At 40.4% G+C, this 12,823-nt stretch overlaps 1 protein-coding gene and 1 long non-coding RNA gene across 3 annotated transcripts in view; one reads left to right on the top strand and one right to left on the bottom strand.

The window, feature by feature from the left end:
- The window catches only part of LOC122557764, a 47,344-nt gene extending 41,016 nt beyond the window's left edge, over positions 1-6,328 (top strand). For both annotated transcript variants that reach the window (XM_043705727.1, XM_043705728.1), the window contains one exon: positions 3,672-6,328. The gene's annotated coding sequence lies outside the window, so the exon portion shown is untranslated. The remainder of the gene's footprint in view (positions 1-3,671) is intronic.
- The window catches only part of LOC122557765, a 33,652-nt gene extending 23,293 nt beyond the window's left edge, over positions 1-10,359 (bottom strand). The window contains exons 1-2 of the long non-coding RNA XR_006313931.1: positions 7,321-10,359; positions 6,921-7,107 (exon numbers count right to left, since the gene is read on the bottom strand). This is a non-coding gene — a long non-coding RNA (uncharacterized LOC122557765). The remainder of the gene's footprint in view (positions 1-6,920; positions 7,108-7,320) is intronic.
- Positions 10,360-12,823: the final 2,464 nt, after the last annotated feature.

The raw sequence follows: 12,823 nt of genomic DNA, 5'->3' as shown, positions 1-12,823 counted from the left end.
TTTGTCTGGATTGAACTCCATCTGCCACTTTTCCGCCCAACTCTCCAGTCTATCCATATTCTCCTGTATTCTTTGACAGTCCCTTATGCTTTCTGCTACTCCACCAATCTTCGTGTCATCTGCAAACTTGCTGATCATACCAACATGCCCTCTTCCAGATCATTTATGTATATTACAAACAACAGTGGCCCCAACACTGACCCCTGTGGAACACCACTGGTCACCTTTCTCCATTTCGAGAAACTCCCTTCAACTACTACGACTCTGTCTCCTGCTGCTCAACCAGTTCATTATCCACCTAGCTAGAACACCCTGCACACCTTTGACTTCACTTTCTTCATTAGTCTACCATGGGGAACCTTATCAAATGCCTTACTAAAGTCCATGTACGTGACATTAACAACCCTTCCTTCATCTATCAACTTGGTCACTTCCTTGAAGAGCTCTATTAAGTTGGTAAGGCACGATCTCCCCCATACAAAACCATGTTGCCTATCACTGATAAGCCCATTCTTTTCTAAATATAAATAGATCCTATCCCTCAGTACCCTCTCCAGCAACTTTCCCACCATCGACATCAAGCTCACTGGTCTGTAGTGACCCGGAATATCCCTACTATCTTTCTTGTACAGGGGGACAACATGAGCAACCCTCCAGTCCTCTGGCACCTCACCTGTGTTTAAGGGTGCCACAAAGATATCTGTCAGGGCCCCAGCTATTTCCTCTCTCCCCTCCCTCAGCAACCTAGGATAGATCCCATCCGGTCCTGGGGATTTGTCCACCTGAATACCCTCCAGCCTACCCAACACATCTTCCCTACTTATGTCAACGTGATCCAGACTAATCAAATTTCTACCTCTAATCTTAACATTCATCATGTTCCCCTCCTCAGTGAACATTGATGCAAAGTAATCATTCAGAATCTCACCCATTCTCTCAGGTTCAGCACAAGCCTTCCTTCATTATCCTTTACTGCACCAATCCTTTCTCTAGTTACCCATTTGCTTCTTATATAAGAATAAAATGCTTTGGGATTCTCCTTAATTCTGCTCGCTAAAGCTATTTCATGATCCCTTTTAGCCCGCTTAATTCCTCGTTTAAGACTTGTCCTACTCTTCCGATTTTCTTCCAGGGCCCATTTTGTTCTTAGCTGCCTAGATGCTTCCCTTTTCCTCTTGGCGAGTCGTGCAATTTCTCCTGTCATCCATGGTTCATGAATCTTGCCCTTCCTATCCTCTGCCTTCAACGGGACATGTCTATCCTGCACTATCTTTAACCTATTCTTGAAAGCCTCCCACATCTCAAATGTGGACTTCCCTTCAAATAGCTATGTCCAATCCACATTTCCGAGCTCCCGCCTAATTTTGATATAATCGGCCTTTGCCTAGTTTAGTATTCTTCCCTTAGGACCACTCTCTTTTTATCTACGAGTATTCTAAAACTTACAGAATTGTGATCATTGTTCCCAAAGAAATCCCCCCACAGTAACTTCTACCACTTGTCCTGGCTCGTTACCCAGTACCAGGTCCAATATGGCCCCTTCCCTCGTCGGACTATTGACATACTGCTCTAGAAAACTCTCCGGGATGCTTCTTACAAATTCTACCCAATCCAGACCTCTGACGTTAAGTGTATCCCAGTCAATATTGCGAAAATTAAAATCTCCCAACACCAATACCTTATTGCCTCTACATCTTTCCATAATCTGTTTACGTATTTGTTCTTCTACTTCATGCTCACTGTTGGGAGGTCTGTAATACAGCCCCAACAGTGTGACTGCACCCTTCTTATTTCTCAGCTCCACCCATAATGCCTCACTACCCAAGATCTCCATAGTGTACTCTTTTAGCATAGCCATGATATTGTCAAGGGAAAAGTTAAATGAAAACTTACAAAGGGAAAAGTTAAATGAAAACTTACAAAGTCTCTCTACTTGGACTAATTCATTGGCATCTAGAGTTGAATCTGGATATAAAGAATAAAGAAATCTTCTGATGCACTGATGGGGAGTGACTTTTTCTTACAGACCATTTTAAACAAGTGAATCCTGAACCTGACAAAGAAACCTGCTCCCAGAAATAAAGGTTTAAATCTAGTTTCTTAGTTGAATTGATAGGAGCAAGGGCATACCAATAAATCCCACGAGCTGTCCATCATTCAATAAGATTTTGATAGATCTATATCCTGACTCCATCTATCCAGCTGCCATAGCTGCAATTATTGTAGTCTAGAGTGTGGTGCTGGAAAAGCACAGCAGGTCAGGCAGCATCCAAGGAGCAGGAGAATCAATGTTGTGGGCATAAGCCCTTCATCAGGAATGAGGCTTGTGGGCCTGGGGGGGGGGGGGGGGGGAGGGAGAGTGGGGAAGGTAGCTGGCAATGTAATAGGTAAATGAAGGTGGGGTGAAAGTGTTAGATCGGAGAGGAGAGTGGAGTGGATAGGTAGGAAGGAAGATGGACAGGTCAAGAGAGTGGAGTCTTGGGACTGGGATAAGGCGGGGGGAACAGAAATGAGGAAACTGGTGAAATCCACATTGATCCCGTGTGATTGCAGGGTCCCAGGTGGAATATGAGGCGTTCATCCTCCAGGCGTCGGATGGTTAGGGTTTGGCAATGGAGGAGGCCCAGGACTTGCATGTCCTTGATGGAGTGGAAGGGAGAGTTAAAGGGGAAGGAATGTCTTTCCACATCCGACAGAAATTTACCTGCACTTTCATACACGTCGTCTACTGTATCCGTTCCACCCGATGTGGTTTCCTCTATATTAGGGAGACCGAATGCCAACTTGCGGATTGTTTCAGAGAACATCTCTGGGCCACCCACACAAACCACCCCACTGTCCTGTGGCTGAAACTTTAACTCCCTTTTCCAGCATCACACCCTCGACTCTGATCTCCAGCATCTGCAGTCCTCACTTTCTCCCTATAATTATTGTAACCGATGTAGTGTGCCATCAGGGAGCAGTAGGGTTTAGTAAACAGAATAGAAATACGAATAGAATAGTGATCTGTTTTCTGAAATGTTTACTTTTTCTAAGCACTTGGATATTATAATCTATGTGCAACTCTGGTTTCATTGGTATTGTTAAGGCAGTTTACTGCAGATACTGGAAATCTGAAACAAAGACAAGAGAATGCTGGAGAAACTCAGCAGGTCTGTCAGCATCTGTGGAGGAAGAAACAAAATTAATGTTAGTAAGTCTGATATGATGTCTTCAGAACTGAAAGATGATGGAAATTGTTCTGGTATATACTTTCGACAGAGGCAAAGGCCCAGAGTGGAAGAAAGAGTTATTAATAGTGGAAAAAGATATAAAATGGCTGTAAATTAAGGTGTGAAAGAGCACATCCCTTTTTCTGTCTCCCCACCATTAATAACCCCTTTGTCCTTTGCTGCTCTGTCAGATTTTTAAAAAAATGTCCCAACATCTATCAATTGTTAAGGGAAGATTGAATAAGAAAATAATGTTTTGAATAGGTGACTATTAAATATAGTCACAAAATTTGGATAACATTTTGTGGATAATTTCTTCTTTCCCTTGTATTTATTTTATTTACAGCTTGATTATTGCAGCACTGAATCCTATTTTGTCACTATTCAATTTGAAAAGTTAGTCCAATTTTTTTAAACATATGTATAAAATGCTAACCTATATCAATTTTATTTTTCCAGATTCTCTACCCTACACAGGCATCTAACTGACGGACACTCTGTTTCATGAAATGGAGTGCTTGCACTTTGAATTGTGCATATTAAGAATGGAATATTTTTATTGAAATAAACAAAGACTAATTAGCATCTGTGAAACCACAACTCAACAGGAATTTTATACATACTATGTTCAGTTGTAAACTGTGAAATTGAATTTAAAAACTGATAATTTGTCTCACACTGAAGAAAACATTCCACAGAAGCTGTTAGATTGTCAGAAACCATCTTTTATTTATTTGATTCCAATCTAATGTTAGATTGCTCATTTTGGGAAAACACCAAGGATTTCAGACTTTTAGAAAATCTTTGATCTCTGACTCCCTTGGTGCTGTTGGTGCCTTCTGAAGTGGCCTGACAAACCAGCAAAAATAGAGATTGATGTTAAATGTGACCTCACTTGCAGAACCTGTAATCATGGTTGTTTCTACCTTATGCAGATCTAATGAGAAATGTACATGAATGTATATAATTGTGGATCATGTTCTGTTATGAAACTATGATTAAATTGATCAGCTTGACTGGTTTAACAGTTAAAATAATGTTGCAACACTAAAGCACAAGTCGCTTCAGGATGTAAAAGCATAGGTACAGATGATGCCCTAGTGATATTATTAAGCTAGAGGACCTGGGTTCAACTCCTGCCATGGCAGATGGTGGAGTTTGATTTCAGTAAAACCCAAAACTGGCAATTAAGAATCTAATGATGATCACAAAACTGTTGATGATTATCAGAAAAACTCATCTGGTTCATTATTGTCCGTTAGGGAAAGAAATCCACCATCATTATCTGGTCTACATGTTACTCCAGACCCACAGCAATGTGGTTGCCTCTCAATTGCCCTCTGGGCAATAAGTACTGGACTGGCCATTGATATCCACATCGCTTTAATGAATAAAAGTAATCATGAGCAAGACTAAGCCCATTTGTCTCCATTAGCCCAGCTAACCCATTAATCCCAGAAATCACTCAGGTGAACCTCAATGCATCTCAAAAGTAAAATGACCAAACATTTACACACTACTTCAGGTGTGATGTTACCAATGCACCATACAACTGAATATTTCATTTGCCTTGCAATAAATGATAGTCATTGTACTTGTAATCTGACATTGATTCATCTACCAGGACACCCAAGACCCTCGTTCCCATACAGTGTTCTATAGACTGGTCTATAAGTAATATATTACTTTGTTCATTCTTCCTGGTAAAGTGGATAAGTTAGATTTTCCCACATTATGACCCATCTGCAATTTATTTCCTCCTCCCTTTTATCTATCACTAACTCTTTTTAGAATTCTTGTAAGCATCTTGTCAACCTAAAAGTGACCCATTTATCTCTGTTTCCTGCTACGTAGTCATCCTGTTAAAATATTACAAGTCTACAAAGCTTTTTTTTAAATATAATAACCCTTGTATAATCATATCAAACACCATTTGAAAATCCAAATACACCATGTCCACAGGTTCCCCTTTGTCCAAAATGCTTGTTTCTTCCTCAAAGAACTCTAATAAATAGATTGGCCAAACATTATTTCGCTTTCACAAAACCATTTTGGCTCAGCCTGATGAAAAGTTTCTAAATGCTGTTAATAGATTTAAGTATTTTCCATGAGACAGATGTAACTGCTCTGTAGTTTCCTGTTTTCTTGATTAGAAATGCTACATTTGATATTTTCCTATAGAGTAGAAATTTTCTAGAATGCAGCCATCATTACATGTATTGTTGTTAAAACCCGGCCGATTCACTAATGTCCTTTAGGGAAGGAAATCTGCCATCCCTTTCTGGTCTAGTTACATGTGACTCCATACTCATAGCAATTAGGGATGGGTAATAATTTACATCGCCAGTGATGCTAACTCTAAATTAATAATTTAAAAATGTCTTTACCTTTGCTATTTCAGAATGATATTTTGTCTTTTTCTATCTGCCATTTTTGTGAAATTTTGGCTGAATTAGATCAGAATATCTGTCAAGAAGCCAGATTTGAATGTGTTTTGATTTTGTGAACAGAAAGATTTCTTGTCAGCAAGCTGAGTGCCAGATTGGCCATTAAGCTTCATGCCCTCTATGTGTAGTTCAACCTTTTGATTTATTTTACTAGCTGGTTGTGAGGATCTAAAATCTGGATCTAGGCTGTTGTCAGGAGCAACCATTTAATGCATGCTTTTACTGACTACAAAATAGCTTCTCAATGCAAGTAACATAAAATAACATAACAAAATGGCTTCCAGGAGCAATGGCATCTAACTCTGCTGAAAACTGCATTCCTAAACTAATTGAAAGAGATCAGCAAACAATGCCCTGTTCATAGTATGAATTAACTAAGTAAGATATGACATGACTTTGGAAACCAGGTGTCCCGGAGATAAAGAAGCGCAAAACAAGTCAGTTCCCAGGAAATATAATTGGCTTAATTTTATGTCTGTTTGTCATATCATTTCATTTTATTGGATTAAGTTTGCAATTAAGGCTGTTCTGTTTGTTAAGAAACCTATAAAAGTTGTCTGTGTTTTAAGATTGTGCACAGCCCTTCCAGAGTACACAAAGGAGTTTAACTTCTGTGTTGCTGGACAATCTATGCCCAGCATCATAATAAATTGTTAAAACTTGCTAAAAGAGACTGAGCTGCTAGTTTTTATTTGACCGATCACAGAATCGAGAGGCCCCTCTCGGGGGTCCGAATCTTCAGCTGATTAGTTGATAAATCTTCAGCTATTTGATGTTGTTTTGCTTGTACTTCATAAACTAACTTGATCCAAGATGGCAGCAGTCTGAGTGGTCTGCTGGGATGGGCTCTCTGCTATGCCTCTGGGCAAAGTGGACCTTTACCCACCCCCACCCTTTCAAACACCCCAAGGAGAAAAAAGTATTAATTTAAACTCGTTGATTATTTTGAGCTGCTGAAATCACCGGAGATGAAGACCGGTAAAGGAAAGGGGCCTAAAGGAGGACAGCAGACAGGGCATTCCCCTAACGCTAAACTCTGATAGTGGATTCAAGTAACAGTGGAGCCACTGCCTGCCACGCTAAAAAAGCATGAGCAGGAAATGCAGCTCCTGGAACGAAGACTGGAGGCTGTGGAGGAAAGGACCGCAGCATCAGAGACTCTGGCTGAGGTCTCGGAAGGAAGGATCCAAACACTGGAAGACCAGATTAGAGTCTTTCAGGATCAAGTTGATAATCTAGAAAACAAAAATAGAAGAAAAACCTTATGGATCGTGGTCCTCCCAGAACATGAAGAAGGCGAAGATCTCATTGGCATCCTGCGAGGATGGCTCCCGAAGTTTCTGCAGTTAGAGTTGAAGTCAGGCCTGGTAGGTGTGGAGCAGGCCCACCAGATCACAACACGCAGGTCTGGGCTGGAACAGTGCCCACGTGTGGTCCTAGTGCAGCTCCTGTATTATAAAGAAAAACAGTTAATAGTGGAATCAGCAAGAAGATTGGGAAAGAACTCACAAGTCTTAATGTATAAAGGTTCAAAGATAATGTTTTTTTCAAGATTTTTCAGGAGCCCTGGTCAAGAGGAGAAGAACATTTGATGTTAAAAAAGAATTAAGGAACTTAAACATCCAATACTCCATGAGGTACCCGGCCGTGTTATGTCTCACCTATGCGTGGACGGTATATAACTTTGACTCTGCTGAAAAGGCGAAGGACTTTGTGAAATCTCTGAAATGAAGGACCTGAGTTGGGACAGGAAGGGAGGAGGCATTATTGCTAACATTGGTTTGGGGTATTTTTTCGGAATTACCCCCCTTTCTATTTCCCTTCCCCACCCCCCTTTCCCTCTTCCCTTTTTTTGTGATTATTGGTTGTACATGTATGATTTTGTTGTAAATTTGTTAAACTGGGACTATTTTATATATCGGTTGGCTGGGTAACATCTAGGATTTTTTTAATGCTGTCTGTTTGATCTTGCATTTGGGGTAACTATATTTGTGACTAAGACGTGTGAGGGGTGGGGAGGTGTTGGGGGTCGCGAATGGATATCCACTGTTTCAGACTGTAAATAACAAGTCTTTATTATTTGTGAATTGCCTGGGGCTAGGGCACATCCTCAGCTAGAGGGAGTTAAGATGGTAATAGGGATTGGGAAGGGTGCCCCCTACAGGTAGGGGAGAAGATCCCGAGTGAATGGGGGATTATTTGGGTATTTGTTTCAGTTAGATGTTTTTTTTTAGATGTAGTTGTTTCTATAAGAATAGTTCTTAGATTTCATAGAGTTAATATCTTTGTAATTCGTCCCACCTCAGATAAGTTCCTTCCTCCTGGGAAACCACGGGCTGTCCTAGATGACCATGGCTAGTGATTTGTTCAGGTGGTGCACCTGGAATATAAAGGGAGTCATTCTCCTGTTAAAAGAAAAAGGGTCTTGTCGAGCGTCAGGAAGGAAAGGGTGGATATTGCCCTGCTGCAAGAGACTCACCTAACTGACAAGGAACATTTGAAACTACAGCAGGGGGGTTATGACAAGGTGTTTTTTTCATCCTTCAGTTCTAAGAGTAGAAGGGTAGCTATATTGATAAAAAGGAACCTCCTTTTTTAAGTAATGGAGCAGATTAAGGATGATCATGGAAGGTTTATTATTTTGAAAGCCCTGATACATGGAGAAGAATATGGTGTTCTGAATGTATATTGGCACACCTTCTTAAATTTCTAATTGATGCAATGGCTGAATTAATGAATCTTGGGGTTCATCGTAGGATTATTGGAGAGATTTTAATCGCCTTATAGATCCAGAGATTGACAGGGTGTCGAAAGGCCTGTCAGGTACGCTCACACAGTCTATACGGTTGGTGGACATGTGTGATTAGTTGGGATCAGTGGATGTGTTGAGGTACCCTCAACCCTAACGGAAGAGATTTCACATTCTATTCCAACTTACGCAAATGTCATATGCGAATTGATATGATTTTTATGCCGTCTGATGTTCTGGATGGAATATTGGCATGTAAAATAGGGAATATGAGCTGTTTCAGATCATACGTCAATATACTTGGATATTAAAGCCATGGGCAGTAGAGCAAATGCACGTCACTGGCACATGGATTCATTTTTGTTTGGGGATAGTAAATTTACTGAATATATTACAAGGGAATTCAGGACCTTTTGGGATATTAATTCAGGTGTGGCTAGTAATCTGGCAATACCTTGGGAGACCAGTAAGGCATACTTGCGAGGTCTGATTATTTCATTTTTGGCGACTAGAAAAAGGAAGAGGGAGGAGCAGCAGGCGTTGCTAGAGGCCTGACTGAAGGTAGCTGAGAAAACATACTAAACTGTCATTGGTTAAACTTCAGAAGGTCACAGCTCTCTGGGCTGCCCTCAACTCAACATACACACACAAGTGGCTAAAAAAAAAGAGATCTCCTTTGCCAAACAAAGACTGTTTTAATTCGAAGATAAGCCTCTCAATCTATTACTGCTGTTAGGGAGAAGACTGGTACGATTACCCGTGATTCCAAAAAGATCAATGCAAGGTTTAGGGAATACTTTGAAGAGCTATATCGGACAGAGGGGAGTGAACATAGTACAATGGGAAATGTTTTGAAAATCTGGACTTCCCCAATGTGATTAAGGAGCAGGCTTCTATGTTTGGGAAATTTGTTCGAGGGAGAGGTCCTGATGTCAGAAATATGGACTATCCAATAAGGACCTTTTCCGATACTTCCAGGTAAGGGACTATATACAGAGGAAGACCACACTCCTAGCGCAATGTTATAAATCAGATGTGGGGACATGGAAGGACTCTGGGGACATGCCGTGCTGTGGGGACATGGAAGGACTCTGTAAGACGTGGAACCAAGAGTTAGGACAGGACATTTCACCGGACATATAGGAAGATATCTGGGGTAACGCAAGTAAAATTTAAGTATGTAACAGAACACAGGCTATGCAATTGAAGATCTTACACAGGACTCATATGGTACCAGGAAGGTTAGCTAAGTTTAAGAGAGGAGTGTCACCAGAATGTCCCAAATGTAAAATTAATACAGGTACTCTCACACATTGCTATTGGTCACGTTGCAAGATCCAAAGATATTGGTGTACTATTGTAAGGGAGTTAAAAGACATTCTGGGGATTGATATTAACATGGATCCAGTAATTCTTCTTTTGGGGCTGCCAAACTTGCCCTCTCTGGGGGAACATGGGAAAAAACTGTGTAATATCCTTGCCCATTGTGTGAGGAAGAACATTTTACTAAATTGGCCATCAGAAAAACCACCAGGTCTAATGGGGTGGCGTAAGCTGCTGATGGAGTATCTCCCTCACGATTACCTCACAAATATGGTGCACCACAAAATGGAAAAGTTTTATAGGACATGGTGGCCCTTTTAAAATTATATTGAAATGGACTTGTTGGCAATAGTAGTCAGGGCCGTGGGAATCTTTATAGGCGCCTGTGGGGCCTCGGGGGGAGGAGACCGGAAGGAAAAAATATGGGTACTGTAGGGGGTACTCCCTGGGATGGAGCCTCAGTGGAGGTGCGATAGGTAAGACAGAATAAAGTAGTGAGACATTATCTAATTTAAGTAGCTTGAATGTAATTTAAACTAGTATTCATTCAATATGTTTGTAGTTTAGTTTTAGTTAAGTAGATAGGTTTGTTTGGTAGAATAGTGGGTTGTTTAGTAATAATGGTACAATGCTATGGCCTTGTTCTTTGATTTTCTGTTTTGATTATTTTTTCTTTATATATAAATGTTTTGTAAAAGATTTAAACAAGCTTTTCAATAAAAATATTTATTTAAAAAAACTTAGCGCCCTAATCTTGCTTGATGATGGTATTTCTGTCAAATCTGAAGTTTGTGGCGCAGTTTTGAAGGGGTTAATTCAGGATTCCTCACTGAGGTGTTCACATCTAAGTTAAACCAAACTAAACAACTCAATATTCTATTAAAACATACAGCATGCTTAAAAATGGAAAGATTTATAGGGTGTTGTTAATTATAAGAGAGTTGGCTGGATTGAAAATTAGTAGTATTTCTTTGCATTTTTATCCCTGGATATTTGCCCCTGCAATTACATTATTTGCTTATATTTACTCCAGACCATAAAGTGAATTTTGCTTTGCAAGACAAGCATTAGTTAGCTGTGCATTGCAGATTCAGAGTTTGGAATCAAAAGTCAGGTTGTGAAACCATTTAAATGCTTTAAAGTGAGTTTCAGCATTTGAACCTATGGACGTTGTTTTATGACTTTATACCTTTTGCATCAATAGGAAACATTGATAAGCAAAATTAGATGTATAATCCAGGATTTACTTTAGTCACTCCAAAGGCATTAAAAGCTGCTTTCGGGCGATAATTCAAGAATGCATCAATTTCACGTATAGCTGCCATGTAACTGCATTCTGATGTAAATGTAGAAGGTTTACAATACATTCAAACAGTTGTATATGGTCATAGAGATAATTCTACAAAGTGCTGTTTCCTGCCATTAAACCAGCCTGTTTCTAATATTGTCAAACCAGCATGGTTGGGCCTTCATGCACACACTATATTCGTTTGAATCTACTTGGAGAATCTCAAACAGGGGACAAGCTTGCAGGAAACTTAAAAGCAAAAGAACTTTTTCACCCAGAGGGTAGTGAAGGTTTGGAATTCTCTATCTTAGAACATTGTCGAAGCTACATCATGAAATACTTGAAGAGGAAACGGATAGATTTTTGAAACATCAAGGAGTTGAGGGTTATTAAAATAATCTCTCACTAACTTGGTAGAGGTTTTTGAAGAAGTAGCAAAGAGGATTGATGAGGGCAGAGCAGTAGACGTGATCTATATGGACTTTAGTAAGGCGTTCGACAAGATTCCTCATGCCAGACTGGTTAGCAAGGTTAGATCTCATGGAATACAGGGAGAACCAGCCATTTGGATGCAGAACTGGCTCGAAGGTAGAAGAGGGTTGTGGTGGAAGGTAGCTTTTCAGACTGGAGACCTGTGACCAGCGGTGTGCCATAAGGATCAGTGCTGGGTCCACTGCTTTTCATCATTTATATAAATGATTTGGATGTGAACGTAAAAGATATAGTTAGTAAGTTTGCAGATGACACCAAAAAGTGGAAGTGTAGTAAACAGCGAAGAAGGTTACCTCAGAATACAATGGGAGCTTAATCAGATGGGCCAAAGTGGCAGCTGGAGATTAAATTAACTAAATGTAAAGTGCTGCATTTTGAAAAAGTAAATCTGAGCAGGACTATACATTTAATAGTAAGGTCCTAGGGGAGTGTTGTTGAACAAAGAGGCCATGGAATCACGGATTCATAGTTCCTTGAAAGTGGAGCTGCGGGTAGACAGGATAGTGAAGAAGGCATTTGGTATGCTTTCCTTTATTGTCAGAGCATTGCATACAGAAGGTGGGAGGTCATCTTGTGGCTGTACAGGACATTGGTTAGGCTACTTTTGGAATACTGTGTGCAATTCTAGTTTCCCTGCATTTGGAAGGATGTTGTGAAACTTGAAAGGGGTCAGAAAAGATTTACAGGAATGTTGCCACGATTGGATGGTTTAAGCAATAAGGAGAGGGTGAATAGGCTGGGGCTGTTTTCCCTGGCGTGTCAGAGGCTAAAGGGTGACCTTATAGAGGTTTATGAAATCATGAGGGGCATGGATAGGGTAAATAGACAAGGTCTTTTTGACAGTGTGGGGGAATCCAAAACTAAAGGTTTAAGGTGAAAGGGGAAAGATTTAAAGGGACCTCAGGGGCAACATTTTCACACAGAGGGTGTTGTGTGTATGGAATGAGATGCCAGAGGAAGTGGTGCAGGCTGGTAGAATTATAACATTTAATAGACATCTGAATGGGTATATGAATAGGAGGGATTTAGAGGGTTATGGGCCAAATGCTGGCAAATTAGACTAGATTAATTTAGTATATCTGGTCGGCATGGATGAGTTAGACTAATGCATCTGTTCCCATGCTGTACAGCTGTATAACTCTGTGATTTGGCATGAAAGAACCATTGAGGCCTGAGGTATATCAGCCATATTCTTGTTGAATGGCAGAGCAGGCTTGAGGGCACAGTGGTCTATTCCTGCTCCTATTTATTAGCTGCTTATGTCAGCGGCAGCATTTCCAGACCTCGTCTTCATCTCGCTTACATCTTCAAC

The sequence above is a fragment of the Chiloscyllium plagiosum genome, chromosome 16, assembly GCF_004010195.1.
Source record: "Chiloscyllium plagiosum isolate BGI_BamShark_2017 chromosome 16, ASM401019v2, whole genome shotgun sequence".
Taxonomy (NCBI): Eukaryota; Metazoa; Chordata; class Chondrichthyes; order Orectolobiformes; family Hemiscylliidae; genus Chiloscyllium; species Chiloscyllium plagiosum.
Note: the sequence above shows the minus strand (reverse complement) of the source record. Positions and strands in the feature narration are given on the sequence as shown.